This window comes from Rhipicephalus microplus, chromosome 8 (assembly GCF_043290135.1).
Source record: "Rhipicephalus microplus isolate Deutch F79 chromosome 8, USDA_Rmic, whole genome shotgun sequence".
Taxonomy (NCBI): Eukaryota; Metazoa; Arthropoda; class Arachnida; order Ixodida; family Ixodidae; genus Rhipicephalus; species Rhipicephalus microplus.
The window spans coordinates 93,856,163-93,876,641 of NC_134707.1; the positions used below are offsets into that span (position 1 = coordinate 93,856,163).

The 20,479-nt window shown below is 45.1% G+C and overlaps 1 long non-coding RNA gene across 1 annotated transcript in view; it reads left to right on the forward strand.

Moving 5' to 3' along the window:
• LOC142769251 (uncharacterized) overlaps positions 1–15,325 on the forward strand; it is a 41,808-nt gene extending 26,483 nt beyond the window's left edge. The window contains exon 5 of the long non-coding RNA XR_012885726.1: positions 15,218–15,325. This is a non-coding gene — a long non-coding RNA (uncharacterized LOC142769251). The remainder of the gene's footprint in view (positions 1–15,217) is intronic.
• The last annotated feature ends 5,154 nt before the right edge of the window (positions 15,326–20,479 follow it).

Below are 20,479 nucleotides of genomic sequence, written 5' to 3' on the forward strand. Positions count from 1 at the left end.
AAGATGTAACGTCATATTATATTGTCGGCACAAGACATCGTAACTTGACATCGTAGCTTGGTAAAACGTAGTCCGATTACGGAGGTGATAAAAAGCCAATGAAAAGGCCTCCTGTTTCGAAGGCCACGCAAAACCATTTTAGGGGCAGACAGCTTTCGAAGGGTGGCGGGGCAGCATCAATACATCGAATAAGAGGGCTGCAAACTTCGAGTCATCTTAGGGGAACAAAGATACGGCAACAGGAGTTTTTTTTAACCTATACGCTTTTTATCACTTTATTTGAAAGATGGCTCAAAGTTTCTAATTTCGCAAGTGATTCTTGGTCTAAAAAAACCTTAGCGATAACAAATACAACTGAAACCACGTTGATAACTTTGAAGCCTACCACTTAGTCTGGCACCTCGTTCTCGTAATCAGCGCATTTGAATAACTACACGTCACCTTGCCCAGCCAAAGCACATATGAAACAGTTAAGTGTTCGCTTCATTTTATTCACGGCCAATGCTGCCTATGCAATACTTGCCCTAAATTTGTTGTTACTAATCTTCACTTTAGAACCAAAATACATCCATAAAGTTTACGCATACAAACAGTCAGACATATCTTTTCTCAGGCCAACAATCTTGCAGTGCCTAGCACCCTGGCGCTTTGCTTGTTTTGGGCTAGAACGCATGGGTTAAAAAAATTTAATTCACGAAAACAGCATCTATGAGGTTTTTTTTGTTGCTCGAAAATTACCAGAAATTTGCCATCGTGTATGCAAAGTAGTAGAAATGAAAAAAAAAGAATAGTGAAGGTTGTGGTCTTAATCACAGATCAGAAGCAACTGAGTGTGCCTCGGGTGCTGTTTACAGAATCCCCCTGTCATGAGGCCATTCCTACATAGCCCAGACAGGAAGCTGTTATGATAAAAGAGCAGGATTCAGGTGTACTTAACGATGACCTATTGCATACGGCTACGCAGAGTCGGAATTGTGGATGTGAACTCGAGTTCAGAGATACCAGAATAGTGCCGTGACACCATAACCCGAACACTCGAGAAAGTGTCAAGGCTTCGCACAAACAAAAGCGAAAATAATCATGCATCAGCTTCCCGTCTGTAGCCTTACAAAATAAAAAAAAATAAACTTGAATGAGAAAAGATGTTGTTTTTATTTATTTTCCTTCGTTGCTCACACTCGTTTTCATACGTTCATTTACGGGTCTTTTATTCGTCTGAAACATCGCGTGAGCTCAAATTGATTGTCTGTGCTTTTGAACAAAAGTTCATTTGAGTGTAGGCACTTGCGTTTCATGTTCCCCTTTTTTGCGTGCATTCTTCTTACCAGGTGGCGCCCAACTTGCTCAGTTGTCAGCCCTTCAAAATTTTTAAATCCTCTATACCATTTCTCGTTCATGCCCTTCCTTCTGGGCTGCAAGTTTTGTCGTATATTGCTATCAAAAAAGCCATTATTATGACATTTAAAGCTGCTGCTTTTTCTTTTAACTATATTGAAGTGATCTTTTACACACTAAACATCGCTGTTCCTGCCATCGTATCGCAGCACTTCCGGTATCACGTCGCCCCTGTAGATCCCACTCAGTGAAGTTTTGACAGCATCATGTATAGTTCCGCTACGCGACGTTTTATTGGCGTCATCACATCTTTCCACTCGCGTTGACGCCACCAACGCTGACGAATCATCTATGGCGTACTCTCAATAACATCCAACCAAATGTTTTACCCCGATTACTGGCCTCGTAGGCAACACGAGGCACACAGCAAGGTGCGTTGCCGAGTGAGTTGGCGTATGTCTACACACGAAGGTCTCGCGCAAAAAACGACGAGGCACCAGAAAGTAAACACATACTAGAACGCTCACTACCAACTGATTTAATTGTGAAAGAACTGTACAAAAAAGGGAGATCATACATCAAAACCGTGGTTGCGCACATCACAAAGCTGTTCATATAACATATTATAACATACTATGGTAATTGTAACTGTAAATCGCACTCCCACAAACGCGCTGACGTCTGGCTATAGCGAGAACTACGCCCTTCAATTTATTATAAAATGCCTTTAACAGTTCACGAGCGGCCGTTTCCCTTCTGCATTCTAGGACGTTCAATTTATCAAACAAAGGCACACATTCGCACACCACGCAGTGCACAGAAAGATGCGCGCCCTTATCGTTCATGAGCGTCAACTCATGCTCCCGGGCCCACTAGTTGTGACATCAGCCACGTTTCCCGATGCATGATTAGCCATAGCTTAATGGCAATTCGTAATTTATTCATACGTGGAGTTTAACGTCCCGAAACCACCACATGAATATGAGAGACACCGTAGTGGAGGGCTCCAGAAGTTTTGACCACATGGGGTTCTTTAACCTGCACCCAAATCTGAACACACGGGCCTACAACATTTCAGCCTCCATCGCAAATGCAGCCGCCACAGCCGGGATTCCATCCCGTGACATGCGGGTCAGCAACCGAGTACCTTAGCCACTAGACCACCACAGCGGGGCAATAGCAATTTATAAACTATACCCCTACCACACAGTAAACTTTCAGCAGCTTGGTGATGTGCGCAGCCGCGGTTGTGACGTATGATGATCTGTGCTTTTTCTACAAATATTTCGTAATAAAATTAGGTGGTGGTGAGCGTTCTATCTTCTCTGTTATTTCTTGTGCCTCGTCTTTTTGCGCTCGACCCCTATGTTTAAACAATTGGTGCCTCATAATAATTTGTGGTTCAAGTGGCTGTCATTATGGCGTCCCCTGAATAACCTAATGACCTAAATTTAGACATTAAAACCTGAAGAAGTAACTGAACACACCATGTACACTCGCTGGTCTAATTCATACCATTATTTATTTGAGAAACAATTACGCAAAAATACATACAAAATTGCCTATCTATATGACAATCGAATGAATTCGCATATTCGATTTCTCATTTTCAATATTTTATTATTGAATGGCAGCTATCGCAAAAACTAAAGGCAATCACAAATTACCAGTGCACTTCAACTTTGAGCTTCCCAAACCGGAATAAAAGTGCAACAACACACATATCAATGTGTAATAACATAGCTCGCTAATCCTACTGTGTTTGCAAGTAATCACGCGGAGTAATCGTATTTCGTAATGCCGACAAATTTTTTGGTTCGAAAAAAATAGGTGAAATGCTCCTCTCAGGAGGACCGACAGGAACTTCACGAAGATGATGAATCCTTCGAGTCATGCGTCGTGCAATGGCCTTCAGTTGTTTGAGTAGGTCCTCTATTGCTTAAAGTGCGTGGTGCCTCTTTTGTTTCATATATTTAGGTAAATGAGCAATTTTTAGGCTGTAATTTACTGGCCGATAACCTTAATATTTATATCATTCTGAGCTTTTCAGAAACAAGTGTTCATATTAATTACACGTTTCTCCTTACAACACGTCACTGCGCAGTCGTGGCGAAAAGTGAAGGAAAAGCAGGAGCAGGTGAGTTATTGTTAGTAGGCAACGACTATCAATTTCAAGAAACAAAGAAAACCTGGTGTCAAAAAAAAACTGAAGGTTAGGCAGTGACGTGTTGACCATGGCTGGAACACGCAACTACGTCAGATAGGCACAACCTAAATCAGTTTCATTGAGCTGAGTTTGTAGTAATTTCTCTCTAGTTAACAGCGCTCGCATTTTTCACGTGCTCACACTCTCATTCATTTTTCAACTCATTAACCAAGATTAGAACGGGCACATAAAAGACTTTAAGAGTCGTGGCAATAAAGAAGGCGCACAGCTGATACAGAGAGAGTCGTCTGAATGGTCTGAATGTAAGAAAACATTGTCGAAATTTTATCCTCCCTAAACAAATGACACCATCGGTACATATGCCTTAGAAGTGTTTGCGGCTGGCGCGGTGCCTTGTCAGCACACACGAGCCTGACATCTGTTTCATCTGCCATTGGGATGGATCATACATCAACCAAGTGCACCAAACGTAGCTGAAACATTTATTCGTTTATAACAAAGATGTTGCGGCAGAGCTTTGCCATGTGTTTATATACAAAAGCATCACAAGCGTGAATCGGTGAGCTCAATATCACTGCCAAAGGACAAAATACAGATGGATATTAAGAGTATCTGAAGCGTTGGGAGGAGCCTATCGAGCCTATCAATACTTCGTAACTATTTAGAGCTGGACAACTAATTCTTAAGCCCCACGCCCTATGTGCGAAAATCAGACGGGTCGAATAGCCCGGGAAAATTACTGCACTTGGATGAATCTGTTATGTACTTAGTTTTACTAACGCTTGTTTTGGTCCGAGTTGGATTATAATCATAGATGTACTTTTACAGCGCGAACACAGACACACTGCAACAAAAGAGACAACACACACACACATTCCGCAATGTTTCACTAGTATTGTGGTTGTATTTTTCGAGTTCGCGGTCCCGAGCGACTCGAGTGAGGACGCTTTTCCAGACTAGGAGTGAAGGTACTCACTTCCGTTAAACAGGACTTCCCGGGCTGGTGCGTGCTGAGTAGTTTGTCTATTCGATACCTAGTCTACCTTTTTTTATTCAACTTAGTTGAGTGTTAAAGGGGGGCTGAAATGGTTCTTGAAGTTCTGCCAGCGTTTAGACTAGAACATCACCCAAACCATTTTTGCCACAATTTTAGTGACACGCCCTGTATCACGGCCGCTACGGATGATTTTATCTATATCGACCTTCTCCCTCCTGCCTTGTGCCCTCAACTCATGAGACACTCTGGTATCGCTGTCGATCGCAGAAATCTCATGAGCACACTCGACTATTCGAGTTTCACCCATTCATGACTACCGAGATTACGCTTCGACAGGGTGCGTGCATCTGGAAAGCTATAGCCCTGCAGCGCACGCACCGCCTGGCTACAGAGACGAACATCGTGGAGTGGTTGATATCCACACCTACAGGTGCGGCCACACTATGAGCCGATCTCACGCACATTCTACTTCCAATCAAATCAGCAGGCTGGGTTACGTAACGCTTCGAATAGATGGCGTACTGCGAATGGGTGGTTGTAAACGCGTTTGGCTGAGCTGCAGTGATCTACACTAAATCCCAGTTTTAAAGCGTTGTAATAAAGTGCAGTTTACACCACGATCTTGAATAAGTCTGTAAATTACTGTTAAAACTTGGTGGTACCGGTGCAATGGGTTTTTACGAAATGCCAAATCCTTTGCAGTGTTCCTTTATGTTTGTCCGTCACATTTCAGCCTTGCGTGACAAGGCGTAGGGTGCTTCCCGCACAATGGGCAGGTGAATAAAAATTGCGCCATATGACCTGCTTCAGTGCAGCAGTTGAAGCTAGAGATGAAATAGAAAAATAAAGTTGGCGTAGTACTCGGACTAATATTTCATTCACTGCCATATGACTACGCAATGAAAGGCAATTACAAAAACAAATTCAGAAGCAAACGCATAGAGATAGCTGATGCAAAAGCAACAGGTGTTATGCAGAATATTACAGATGAAATCAATATCGAAGGGAGACTTTAGTCTGGTACTGTCTTGGTGGCGCTAAAGAATATCATAAATACAGAGCCAGCTTATGCACTCGTATCAAACAGTTCGTCAGGTTTGGCCTGTGCTGGTGGCAGGTTGTCTCTTTGTTTACGGCACATTCTTGACTTCGATATGATGATTACTACAACACAATTAAAACAATACAATTAGCGTCCTCTACACTGTCATTATATAGTTATTTCTAGTTTCTTGCTAGTGTAGTATCAAGCGAAGAAATTAGCCCTACGGTTTCTGTTATTTAGATCATTCACAGCGCAGGTCTCGCGCTGGCAGTTATGATGGAATCAGGTAATTAGCAAGAGCTTAGATCAGCTGTCCCCTCTGTAAAAGCTCAAGTGCCACGGGATGCCAGCTGGTTAGAAAGAGTGTTCGCCACTCGCCGTCATGGCTCAAAGTAATGCCAACCAACACTTCTAGGCTAGCGTGCAAATGAATACCCGATAAAGTGGACGATAGGATTACGGCCGCCGTATCTCGATAGGTGGATCACCTGGTGCGTTATTCGAAAGTTACAAGTTGGGTACCAGCGGGTGTCAGCTTGCCTTTTCTCCACAGTACTTTCTCTAAATTTATATCATAATCAGTACTATGCATCCGAAAAAGTACAGTTAACGTACCGTATACCAGGGGTAGGCAGTAATATTTGGAAAAGTATTCACGAATATGAATATTAAAATACATGTGCTGAAAGACTGCAATGCAGATACGAACTACTTTTATTTTTGACATAAAGGAATATTTTAGGGATTTATTTGTAAAACCCAAAGAAAGTATTGCGGAATAGAGATGAAATTCAGGTAGAAATACTGGAATAGGTTTTATTACGAGGAAGTTGATAGTCCGAAGAAACATTCCTAAGTGCAAAATAAAATTGCAGATAACGTAGCAGTGCCTTGTAACAAGCAAGTAAATCGAATTGCTCGAATCACTGACACCAGCGAATTCAGAGTAAGCACGCATTTATATTACACAGATGTGCCTAGCTAAGGAGGTTCCGTTAAGTGAACGCGCAAAGCAACAGCTTCTCAATGCCTTTGCTAGACAGTGTTGGTTTAGCTTCACCACAAAACTTCCAAGCTCCCCATATGGCTGCCACCTTCTCAGCACCCCAAAAACAAAGTATTGTTACAAGAAGGAGACCGACTCCGAGTGGTAGTCACCGATGTATTTACAGCCGGTTAAGTGAGCAGCGCCAGCCACACAGATTAGCTCGCGCCAGTCTATCTGCTTTGTCTTCTTCAACTCCATGCACTGGCACGTAGCATGACCCCTGGTGGCGGAGGCACCGTCCCGGTGCTTTAAATGTCGTTAGCTGACGTATTCTTGTAGGGCTTGATCTGCGAGACGTGTACAATATTACTGGGCCGCATAGCAGATGATGATGGATAGATGGGGCTGATCTCGTAGGTGACACGTGTTACTTGACGCGATATACGGTAGGGTCCCGTGTAATGAGACAGACGTTTTTCTGATAGGCCTAGTCGACGATGAGGAAACCAGAGTAAAACAAGGGTACCTGGAGCGAAATGTACGTCTCTATGTTCCGCATCATACTGACGGCATTGGTTGGTTTGCGACGCCATCAGCCGAGTGCGAGCGAGCTGATGGGCATGATCGGCTCGCGCAATCGCGTTGCGGGCATACTCGCTGGTGGACGAGGTGTGAGCTGAGATGACTGTGTCCAGTGGTAACGTCGGCTCTCTTCCGTACAATAAGTAGAACAGCGAACAGCCCGCTGTGTCATGACGGGATGAATTATACGCGAAAGTTGCGTAGGGTAAGGCAAGGTCCCGGTCTCGGTGGTCGCGCGACACGTACAAAGCGAGCATATTTGTTAAAATGCGGTTAAATCGTCCCGTGAGGCCGTTTGTTTGAGGGTGGTAAGCGGTTGTCAGTGTGTCTTGCGTGGAACAAGAACGCAGAATGTCGGCGATGACTTGGAATAAAAATGTACAGCCACGGTCTGTGAGAAGCTGTCTCGGAGCACCGTGCATCAATATAACGTCTCGTAACAAGAAGTCTGAGACGTCGGTTGCACAGCTGGTTGGTAGAGCTCGCGTAATACGTAGTGTGTAGCATAGTCTGTAATAACGGCTATACATTTGTTTCCTAATGTTGATGTGGGAAAAGGACCAAGCAGGTCTAACCCAACGCAGTAAAATGGTTCTGAGGGTATGTCAATTGGTTGAAGATGGCCAGCGGGTAGCAGCGTTGGCATAGGTCACACGTGACGACGTATCGGCGTACCGAGCGAGCAAGGCCTGGCCTGAAGCAACGGCGCCGGACGCGCTCGTACGTGCGGGATAAGCCAAGGTGTCCAGCCGTGGGAGCGTCGTGAAGTTCGGTGAGAACACAGCGGCACAAATGCTTAGGCACAACAATAAGAAGGTCGGGGCCGTCTGGTCGGAAATTACGACGGTATAGCACACCATTGTGAATGAAAAAGTAGCGGACGGAAGCACCATTTGGAAAGGATTCCATACGGCTGATGATGTCAAGCAGCACTGGATCACGCTTCTGTTCTTCCCCAATATTAAGGAAGTCGGATACTGACAATTTAGAGTTCTCCATGGGCTCGTCATTGTCCTCAAGATCGTCGCCAGGGTACCGAGAGAGGCAATCGGCATCATGGTGTAGGCGGCCAGATTTGTAGACCACCGAATAGGAAAACTCTTGCAGGCGCAAAGCCCAGCGACCAAGGCGGCCTGATGGATCTTTCAGAAAGTTGAGCTAGCAGAGCGCGTGGTGGTCGGTAACTACCGAAAATGGGCGGCCGTATAGATAAGGTCACAATTTCGCCACCGCCCATACAAGAGCCAAGCACTCACGCTCTGTAATGGAATAGTTACGTTCAGAAGCAGATAGAAGGCGGCTGGCATACGCATTTAAGCAATCATGGCCATGTTTTTTCTGAGCCAGCACTGCACCAATGCCATGTCTACTTGCATCTGTACAGATTTCCGTAGGGGCAGCAGGGTTGAAGCGTGCCAGAATTGGAGGAGTAGTGAGAAAAGCGACGAGAGTCGAGAACGCAGAAGGCTCTTCTGAGCCCCATGAAAACGGGACTTCTTTATTGAGGAGCTGCGTAAGCGGCCTCGCTATGTGCGCAAAATTTTTCACGAAGCGTCGGAAGTAGGAGCATAGTCGGATAAAGCTGTGTACATCCTTCGCAGATCGTGGTACAGGAAAGTTTTTGACGGCGCTGATTTTTGCTGGGTCTGATTGGTTGGCATCTACTAAACGGCCAAGTACTATGATTTGATGACGTCCAAAGTGACATTTGGACGAGTTAAGCTGCAGGCCAGTGTGACGGAAGGTTCCTAAGATGGCTGAGAGGTGCTCTATATGAGTTTAAAATAATGGTGAAATGAAGATGACGTCGTCCAAGTAGCACAAACAGGTGGACCATTTGAATTCTCTGAGCAGGGAGTCCATCATACGTTCGAAGGTGGCTGGAGCGTTACAAAGGCCGCAGGGCATGACCTTGAACTGATATAGGCCATCTGGGGTGATAAATGCCATCTTTTCACGATCCATTTCATCTACCTCTAATTGCCAGTAGCCGGAACGAAGGTTTATGGGGGAAAATAGTAGGACTCTTAGAGGCAATCAAGCGCACCATCTATTCGTTGCAGAGGGTAGACGTCTTTTTTTTGGTAATTTTGTTGAGGTGTCGATAATCAACTTAGAAACGCCATGCACCGTATTTCTTGCAGACGAGCACTACAGCAGAAGCCCAAGGAGTGCAGAATGGCTCAATAATGTCCTTGGCGAGCATTTTGTCCACCTCACTTTGGATAATGTGACGCTCGGCCGCCGACACCCGATTTGGACGCCTATGAATAGGATGCTCATTACCAGTGTTTATGCGATGAGTAATACCAGTAGCTTTCCCCAACGGACGGCCGCTAAGGTCAAAAACGTCGATGTAGGACAGCAGAACCCGGTGGAGCTCATCTGTCTGCTGCGGCGTTAAGTTGGAAGCGATCATCGACGTATTTGCGCTGTCGGGGCAAATGGCACATTGATGTTGAGCGTGGGGGTCAGCAGGATTGGCCATCGCGAAAACATATACCACGTTGTCTTCTAAGGTGCAGAGCAACGCCAAAGAGATCCCTTGTGGCAGAACCAAGGAGGATATAAAAAAATTGCTAGAGTGGAAATGATTGCGCAGAAGTGAAGCCGTTCCTCTGGCAAGATGGCGGTTGTGGCGGTAGTCTTTTTCGGGGCATAATAAAGTATCACCGTTCAGCGAATAAAAACGAAGCGTTTCCCTCGCACGCCCAACGAGTTTAATGTGGGAACTTTTTCGGGTCACATAGTGCTCCAAGTACGTTTTACAGTTCCTAGTTTTCCTTAGTGAGCCTGCAATCAGAGGCAAAGTTCTTTGAAGATTCAGCTACCCATAATCATTTCTGCGTGTTGTTTCGTCGGGAACAACTTTCTTTTAAAATAGAGCTAACGTAGCATTTACATAAAATATCAAAGCCACTTGATCTATAAGTGGGCACAATCAGAAAAGAACATGTTTCCGCCATCTTGGCAGTGGCAAAATGTGGCTTCACTTCTGCTGGCAAGGCATTGCGGGAGCTTCCACTCCAGCAATTTTTATTTAATCCTGCTTGGGCAGAACTTGAGGTGTCAAGCTAAAATTGACAACTGGGAGGCGCGTAGAATTTCCTGCGACGGACAGAATGATGTGCGGTAATGTAACACCGCGGTTTATGAGGACATCGGTGATAGGGGTCGGAACATAGTCACCGTCGGGAACTGGTAGTATTGAGACGAGCTCTATGTAGGTCAGTGTCTGTGGAGGGAGGCGCGCGTGTTCCGTTGTGCAGAGGCAGCTTGGTCGTTGTGCAAGAGGTTCTGTTTCGGGCAAGTGTACACGGAGCGTACTGGTCGAACAGTCTATGAGGGCAGAATGCGCGGACAGGAAGTCGTGGCCTAAGATTACGTCGTAGGGGCAATTATCAAGGACGGTGAAGAGAACAACTGTGTGTCGATCCGCAATGCTCACACGAGTGGAGCAAATTCCAACAATAGATGCTATTCCACCATCCGCAACACGGACGAACTGAGTGGTCGCAGGTATGAGAACCTTCTTCAGCTTGCGGCGAAAATCACTTGTCATCGCGGAAAGTTGAGCGCCGGTGTCGACAAGAGCAGTGACATGTACGCCATCTACTTGTACGTCTATAAGGTTTGGTTTTGTCGGTATCATCAAGAGAGGATTTTCGGTCATGGATGGATGGATGGATGGATATGACTATACCCTTTAGATCGGGCGGTGGCTAGCGCCACCAAGCCGTAATACCTAATGAACAAAAATTATATTTATTTATTTTTCCTTAAAAAGTAAATTTGAGGATTCGTACTTTGCAGTGAAGAGTTTAATTTTCACTCGTGCCTTGACTTTAGCCACCAATGAGATAACCTCCGTCTAGTTAGGTCTACCCGCTTAAAGTTTATTTTGCCCTCCCGGTCCCTAAACCCCAGTGCTTTGAAAAACTCAGCGCCATCATCATGAACTATAGGGTGAAGCCCTTTACAGAACATTATCCAGTGTTCGGCAGTTTCTTCTTCCTCTCCACACGCACTGCATACTGTGTCTACCCCTTCGTATTTGGCCCGATATGTCTTGGTTCGCAGTACTCCCGTCGTGGCCTCAAACAGTAAAGAACTACCCCGAGTATTATCATAGATCCTTTCCTTGGCAATTTCCTGCTTAAAAGTTCGATAGATCTCTAGTGCGGACTTCTTATTCATGCCCATGCTCCACATGTGAGTCTCCGTTTCCTTCACTTTCTTCTTAACCGATAAATCTTTTTGGTTTGGCCACCTGCTCTTTTCTAAGTATTTACCAGTCAACTTCCTGGTTCGCTTCCTCCATTTTGTATCGACATTCTTCATGTACAAGTAGCTGAAAACCTTCCTAGCCCAACGCTCTTCCCCCATTTCTCTCAATCGCTTCTCAAATTTTATCTTGCTGCTAGCTTCCCTGCCCTCAAACGATGTCCATCTCATATCACCTTGTACTCCCTGAATTGGTGTATTCCCGTGAGCTCCTAAAGCAAGCCTACCAATTCCACGTTGCTTAACTTCTAATCTTGCTTGAACTTCTGATCTCATGCACAAGACCGCATTGCCGAACGTCAGCCCAGGAACCATGACCCCCTTCCATATTCCTCTCACAACATCATACCTATTGTAATTACACAGTGCCCTATTTTTCATGACTGCTGCATTCCTGTTACTTTTAGTCGTCACGTATATTTCGTGTTCCCTCAGATACTAGGTCCCATTGCTTATCCATACGCCCAGATATTTGTATTTATCTGTTACCTCTAGCGTGACCTCCTGTATTCTAAGCTTACTACCTTCGTTGTCATTCAAAATCATGACTGCTGATTTTTCCTTACTGAATCTAAAATCTAACCTATCTCCCTCATTACCGCAGATGTCCATCAATCTCTGCAAATCTTCCTTGTTGTTGGTCATTAGCACTATATCATTTGCGTACATTAATGCTGGTAGTGCCTGATCAATAAGTTTTTCTTGTTTGACTAAAGAGAGGTTGAAGCCCAGTCCACTTCCCTCTAATTTTGCCTCTAATCCTTGTAGGTAAATCATGAATAATAAGGGTGACAAGGGGCACCCCTGCCTAAGCCCCCGTTTTACCTCTGCAGGCTTGGATACCTGTTTTTCCCACTTTATACCTACCTTTTTACCTTTATAGATACCCTTTAAAAGATTAGTGACTACATGTTTCACGCCTAGTGTTTCTAGTATTCCCCACAATTCCTCCTGAACCACTCTATCGTACGCTCCCTTGATATCCAAAAATGCTAGCCACAGGGGCCTGTGATCCTTTTCTGCTATTTCGATGCAATGCCTCAGTGAAAACAGATTGTCTTCCAACCTCCCGTGTTTCCGAAACCCATTCTGCAGTGCCCCCAGCACCCCCTCAGCCTCTATCCACGCCTGCAGTCTTTGCTTTATAATTTGCATCGCCAGCCTGTAGACCACTGATGTCACTGTTATAGGACGGTAATTGTTTATGTCAGCTTTGTATTCCTTTCCTTTATAGATCATGCTCATTCTGCTAAGTTTCCATTCATCGGGAACTTCACCATCGATTATTATTGTGCTCACTGCCCCTCTCAAAGCCTGCTTAGACTTCGGACCTAATGTCTTTATTAGCCTGATTGGAATGCCATCTGGGCCTGTTGACGTAATACTAGGAACCCTTTTCTCAGCCCTTTCTCACTCTTGTTGTAAAAATGGAGCCATTGCACAACTTGATTCGTCCTCAGTCCGTCCGAGCAATGCACCGCCACCTCCGGGGGCTGCAACACTTAGTTGTTTTTTGGGGAACCTCGTTGGAAGGTGGTCGGCGGGGCTGTGGAGAACGAGACTGGCGATGTTGGGGGGATGGAGAGCGAGAGTAGCGGTGTTCAGAAGCAGGTTCCTGGGCAAAATGGTCGCGGCTGGTCTCATGGCGATAGGCAGGACGTGCATAGAAGGGGCGAGAGGACGGTTGTGCAGGAGGACCCCAGCGACTTCTGCAATGGCGAGAAATGTGCCCAATTCCGTGAAACGAGAAGCAGATCAGTTTGTCATACGGACAGATTACGGAACGTTGAGGGATAGCCGGTCGAGAAGGAAGGTGCAGGCGTGTATTAGGCCTGGTAGTCGGTGCGGGGAGGCGGTGAGATAGAGTAAATTCCCAAGCTGGCGATTTCCTGCCGGACGACTGCTTGAATGAGAGGCAACGAGATTGGAGGAGACGGGTCAGGGGACGTTGGTCCCACCTTGGCTGGAGCAGCCGCTTTAAGTTCCCACCTGACGATTCACGTCAAGTTGTCATAGGTGTATGGTGGATGATATGAGGATACGAGACACGAGGACGTCGCAGTGGTGTTCGGAAGGCGCTGGAACTGATGGGAGATGCGTCTGCTTTTAGCTTGCTGGAACCGGTGGCATTTTTGAATGATTGCATCAACAGATGAGACATTCTTGAATACCAACAAGTTCAAGGCATCGTCGGCAATATCCTTTAGGATATGCGGCACTTTTTCAGGTTCGGACATGCTTTCGTCAGCTTGACGGCATAGTGAAAGGACAGCCTGAATATAACCGATGTAGGGCTCCGTGGAAGATTGTGCGCAAGCCAACAACTCAATTTTCTCAGCTTCACGACGACCAGAGATGTTGCCAAAAAGTTCACGGATCTTTTCCTTGAAGCTGTCCCAGCTTGTCATGTCATGCTCGTGGTTGTAAAACCAAACACGAGGCGTTCCGTCGATATAAAAGATGACGTTTGCGAGCATAAGAGTGGGATCCCACCTGTAAGTGGCGCTGACGCGTACCTAGAGGCGTGGCCACTGGTCGACATCGGAACCCTCGCTGACCGAGAACACGCCGGCGTCTTTGAGCACGGGAAGCGTCACGAAAGTTGTTGCGGGGGCTGGGTTGACAGGCCGGGCAGAAGGGTGGGTGACCGGAGAAGATGGAGCCGAGTCTTGAGTGGTCATGTTGTAAGCCGCGAGGGAGCGTCCGCTTCGGAGTTCCCTGGCGAGGACGGGGATCGCACAACTCCACCAATTATGTTACGAGAGGAGACCAACTCCAAGGGGTAGACACCGATGTATTTGCAGCCGGTTAAGTGAGCTAGGCCAGCCACGCAAATTAGCTCGTGCCAGTCTATCTGCTTTGTCTTCTTCAACTACATGCAATGGCACGTAGCAATATGATGTGCTTCACCAGCCCTCAATTATAGCGACGTTGTCATCAAGGCTGGTATTACTGTCTCAGCGTTTATACCATCAGCTTCTTGGGACGCTTTAGTACATTGGTCAATCTGTGCAAGGGGAGCACCATTCGCTATACCCTTCCTGTGTCGAAGAGTGGTGGTTCACATTTGCTTAGCTTACCACAGAAAATCACCCCTTTTCGCTTTGCATACACCTGTTATCATTTTACAAAAAAAGCGACAAGTTACCAGCATCCAACACAAACATATGATATATTCAATTCATTGTAATAGTTGATTGAGTGATATGTGGGGTGTAACGTCCCGAAATCACCATGTGATTATGATATACGCCGTAGTGTAGGGCTCCGAAAATTTAGACCACCTGGGGTTCTTTAACGTGCGCCAAGAGCTGAGCACACGGGCCTACAACATTTCAGCCTCCATCGGAAATGCAGCCGCTGCAGCCGGGATTCAATCCCGCGACCTGTGGGTCTTCAGCCGAGTGCCTTATCTACTAGACCACCACAGCGGGGCTCATTGTAAGAGTATTTCACAACTACAATTCAAACACAATTTTCAAGTGCTTGTCGATACGGAAATACAGATACTGAAGGCATCTCGAAGATAGGTTCCGATGGTCCTGCTGTGCCAGATCTGACCCATCTCGACATATAGCTACATACGCACCACCTCGCCGAAGTGATGCTTTCTAATCGCGATACTGCCCAGCGGTACCAGATATCGTCATTGTCTTGATTCTGTTGATTTTCTTTAGGCTACTACTGTTTTTGTTTAGTTTGACGCTTAAAACTTTGTAGAATCAAATAATGGCAGCTAGTTAGTCTACCAAACTTCCTAAATAATTGTACCATGCAATAAGAAGCCACATTCTAAAGGCTCACAATTTCGCCTTGTAGATGCTCTGAAAAGCAAAGAGCTCTGGGTGAAGAATCCTTCTGTTACAAAGAACATCATAACCTGTTACAAGGAGTTCATGCACGTATGCAACTGTAATGGGCACCCAACATGGTACTTCGCCAATCAATGCGAACAAGACGAAGTACGTAGGCGTCATGCGCCATATTGCTGAATAAGAGTGACATGTTTCCCCCTGCCACAAAGTTTTTTGGCACTCAAATAAATCTTCTTACATTGCTACAATGATAAATTGCTTTCTATAGACATAGATCAACAGAGAAGTAGAAGTCATCATCGAACACTGAATGTGGCTGCACTATGTAAACTCTTGTTGTTAGATGCGAGCTAAAGCACTGCATGGGCTTGGGCATACTCAAAAATCCGGGCACCAGCCGGGCAAGCTTGTTTCAAAGTAGGTCCAGCACTGTGAATAAAACTGCGGGCTTAAAGTCGTGCTCGGGTTCGATAGTCCGGGCTCAGGTTGGGCCGGGCCTGGATTTTGCATTATTCTGAAAGGCCTATAAATTGAAACACTCAAGTGGTTGCCACTGATAGCGTATTCTGAGAACTTGTGTGTCATTCAATTCGCCTTTACTAGTTCAAAGACAGAGGAGAAAATAATGCGAAAGTTTCAGCGCGCAAGACGTAAAGGCTTTTGAACTGTATTTCTAGTTTTTTAGAGACATTCACTATACAAAATTTTATGAAACTTGGTCTTCATGTCGTGGCTTCCTCAAAGATCAATGTAATTAATTTTTACCGGTTAGGTACCGCGTATGCACTAGGGTGAAAATATAGGATGGCGTCTGTTGCATGAATTTTATGGTGGCGTTGCCCCTTGCATTTAGCTGTTGCGCACTTTCTCACTTACCAAAAGTCCTGATATGACCAGCCTGTGATCTCAGAACTTTATATCAGTTTTGAAGAAAAATTTTTCTTTCTGTGCGTTTGACTTTATCACACATATATTTCTTATTTTATCAAAAAAAGCTTTATGTGTCACTTTATTGGATAATTTTAGGGGCTGAATTTCATTTGAAGCCTGCGTACGCTTTCTTGTTTATCTTAAACGAATGAAGAGAGAGAGAGAGATAAAGGAGGAATAAATGAGGAAGGACAGGGAGGTTAGAGAGAGATAAAGAGAGATAAAGATGCAAGGAAAGGCAGGGAGGTTAAATTCGTGACGCTTAAACGAATGAAATAAAAGCAAAATGACTAGACCCTTTAATTTGTACATTCTTGCTATTTTCTTTTCTGTTGGCACTCACCAATATTTTATGTCAAAAGTAGTATTCATAATTCACAATAATAGGAGTTATATAAATATTATTTCCAACTTGTCATCGCGAGAATATTCACACAGCTCGGAAGCGAAGACAAGTTTTTTGAAATTTTCAGCCCTGTACTAAACTGAAGTTACTGTGTGGAGATTTTAACATCAAATTACTGTAAGGACACACTCATTTTACGTGGCTCAGTCAAGACACCAGTCTGTCATGGAATGGGAGTTAGACAGTCACAGACTGTTTTGTGTACCCACATTGTAAACATCTGAGCTGTCATGTTGTTCCGCTATAGTGGGGTTTTCAAGCTCACTTCACCCTACAAGTCATGTTCTTAAAACTTTACTCGACCGAAATACATCACTAAAGACAATATAAGCCAGTCGGTGTAGTCAAAATTTGTTGAAACAGATGTGGGCTAAAACTAATGATGTTTATGATGATTGGTGCTTTGTGGCGCAAGGGCCATTTGATGGCCAAAGAGCACCAGTTCATGGGACAAGAGATGTGGACAGTGATTGGGATTAGCGGCTGTAAAATGGCCTTAAAATTCCCCGCGCTAAAGCGGGTAAAAACATAGAAGTAATAAAATCATGACCATGCCATGAAAAGTGTGTGGTGTTAATGGATGACGAAAGCTTGTGATAATAAAAACCATGGTGAACATGTTTGGCATTAGCACAAGTGCCTTGATCCTTCACACCCTTGCGTCCAAGGGCCATGAGGCTAGTCCTTTATTGAGTGCAGCCACCGCAGCGGACACCTCTCTGGAGAGGTCGTGCTACGGAATGCCCGGGTATATCACATGAAAGGTGCGGAGTTCTCTCAAAAAAGCGAACAACAATATATGTGTGAAAAGTGGTTCTCTACCGACGAACATTGCAGGATGAAGTGGTATCTGTAGTCGGTAGGTTAATGGAAACTGCTGTGTTCTCAGCGTGTCTAATTGTTTACACTGGAAAAAATGTGAAGTACGGTGAGTACTTCTCCACCTCTGTCACACAAAAATGGATTGCCATTAAACAAAAGAAATGAATGTGTAGTGTATGTATGTCCTGTTCTTAACCTTGTAAAAATTACTTCTATGTGGCGTGATTTTGATACTGTCGGCCAATGACGAAGTTGCAGCTTGACGACATGCACTTTATCACTCGTGCGCGTGTCCCACGTGCTCTACCAGTAACCCCTGAGCTTGTGTTTTAGAAAAGGTTTTAAGTCGAGTGCAGGCATCTGTATCGATGTATTGGTAGCGTTTTTGTTAGAGGATTGAGCTAGCTGGTACACCAGAACGTTGCCTTGTATTTTGCGGTGTCCTGACAGCCAGCAGACTACAACATGCTGCTTGGATGAGTAAACTGTGCATAGGAGCGAATAAAGAGAGACAAAGACAGGGTTTTTGGGCTTTTTAAGAGTTTTGAGAGCTCTTACTACACTACTAGTATACAAGCTATTTACAAAGGTAATTGCTAACAGAGTAAAGAAAACATTAGAAGTCAATCAACCAAAGGAACGAGCAGGATTTCGAACAGGCTACTCAACAACTGACCACATTCATACTATCAATCAGGTAATACAGAAATGCTCAGAGTATAACCAACCACTATACATAGCCTTCATAGATTACGAGAAGGCGTTTGATTCAGTAGAAATATCAGCCGTCATGGAGACACTGCGGAATCAGGGCGTAGATGAAGTATATATAAACATTCTGGAAGAAATATACAGGGGATCAACTGCTACCATAGTGCTTCATAAAGAAAGCAACAGAATGCCAACCAAGAAGGGTGTAAGGCAGGGGGACACAATCTCCTCAATGCTATTTACCGCTTGCTTACAGGACGTTTTCAGAAGCCTAGAATGGGAACAGTTAGGAATAAGAGTTAATGGAGAATACCTTAGCAACCTGCGCTTCGCCGATGACATTGCATTGCTGAGTAACTCATGGGACGAATTGCAACTCATGATTACGGAGTTAGACAAGGAGAGCAGAAAGGTGGGTCTTAAAATTAATCAGCAGAAAACAAAAGTAATCTACAACAACCTCGGAAAGGAGCAGCACTTCGAGATAGGTAATAGTGCACTTGAAATTGTAAAAGACTATGTCTACTTAGGGCAGGTAATAACCGCAGAGCCTAACCACGAGATTGAAGTAACTAGAAGAATAAGAATGGGGTGGAGTACATTTGGCAAGCACTCTCAAATTATGACAGGTAGATTGCCACTATCCCTCAAGAGGAAGGTATGTAACAGCTGTATCTTGCCGGTACTTAGCTACGGAGCAGCAACCTGGAGACTTACAAAGAGGGTTCAGCTTAAATTGAGGACGACGCAGCGAGCAATGGAAAGAAAAATGGTAGGTGTAACCTTAAGAGACAAGAAGAGAGCAGAGTGGATTAGGTGACAAAGGGGGGTTAAGGATATCATAGTTGAAATAACGAAGAGGAAATGGACATGGGCCGGGCATGTAGCGCGTAGACAGGATAACCGCTGGTCATTAAGGGTAACTAACTGGATTCCCAGAGAAGAGAAGCGGGTTAGGGGGAGACAGAAGGTTAGGTGGGCAGACGAGATTAAGAAGTTTGCGGGTATAAATTGCCAGCAGCAAGCACAGGACTGGGTTAACTGGCGGAACATGGGAGAGGTCTTTGTCCTGCAGTGGACGTAGTTAGGCTGATGATGATGATGATGATGATTATGACTACGCTTATAAATCTGTGTATAATATAGCCCACTGTAGATTTGTTTGTTCAATGTGTTTAAAAGCAGCAAGTATTGCATAAGCTTTGCCGGTGAAAATGCTTGTGTCAGCGTGCAGAATGCCGGCTCGTACGCAGCCGTCGGCCCATCAGCGTGCAGATGGGCAGATGGCTGCATACAACACAGAAGTGTTGAACTTTAAGGCATCCGTAAAGAAGTCGGGACGAGTGTAGTTCTGTTGTAGTTCTAGGAAGTGTGTCTGAATATGTGCAATTGGCGCGTGCTTCGTAACCTCCAAGAAAGACACGTCGCAATCTATCGCCTGCCACTGCCACGGTGGCTAGCATACTGCGGCAGCCATCAAATGGCGTTCAAGTGGCACACTGGTTTTATTCGCTAGGCAACCCACACGGAATGAGTAGGGCTGTCTGAAAGAAGGCCGTTTCTCAAACACAACATGGTTTGACATGTCAATAATTGTGGAATGTGAAAATTGTTCCTTGTTTCAACTCACTTTGAGATAATATTTTAAAGAGATATAGCATCTTTACAGGTGGAGCATCCATTCGTTTGATTCCACGAACAGGCTCTTCACGGGGCTAGTGTGAAAAGCACCTGTAGCGAGGTGGATGCCTAGATGATGAACAGGGTGAAGAACCTACAACCTAAACGAGCTATAGTATAAAACTGTTCCCAGCCGGCTCTGTTGATAAGCCATTTGGGAACCCATGGTGGACACTCAGTTGCTGCAGTTGGGCTGCAGGGGCCACAACCACCGGCTCGCCATGTGGGGCCAAAGGAGGGAAAAGGGCTGGTGCGGCGGTGCCCCTGACTCGCCGAATCAGCTTATGTAGGTCCACAGAATGTTGATACTCCTCGCCATGCTTCCTTAAATGAAATATTCTTCTTCACTTTCAAAGTAATTATTTATTTTTCTTTCTTCCAGTATGCACAGGAGCTCGAATATGCGCCATGGTTTCCTTCGCAGTTTACACAGTGGGGCGGTTGTTTGCAGTTCTCAGACACGTGGCCCAGGACTCAAGGTTGTGCGCAAGTCTGGCCACCACGTCAGCTTTGAGAGCCAGGTTCATACCTCTGGTATTGGAAGCAAGGACGAGGGTTTGGTAATAATGATCTGAAAGAGCTCTTCGTGTACCCTGTTTGAAAGGTTTCTCGCAGTTTACTGGAAGCAAACGTGAGTATTAGGTGTTTCGTTGGTGTTTTCTTGATATTCTTTCTTATGATAATCCTCTGTACATTAGTCTCATTTTAGCTCTCCCA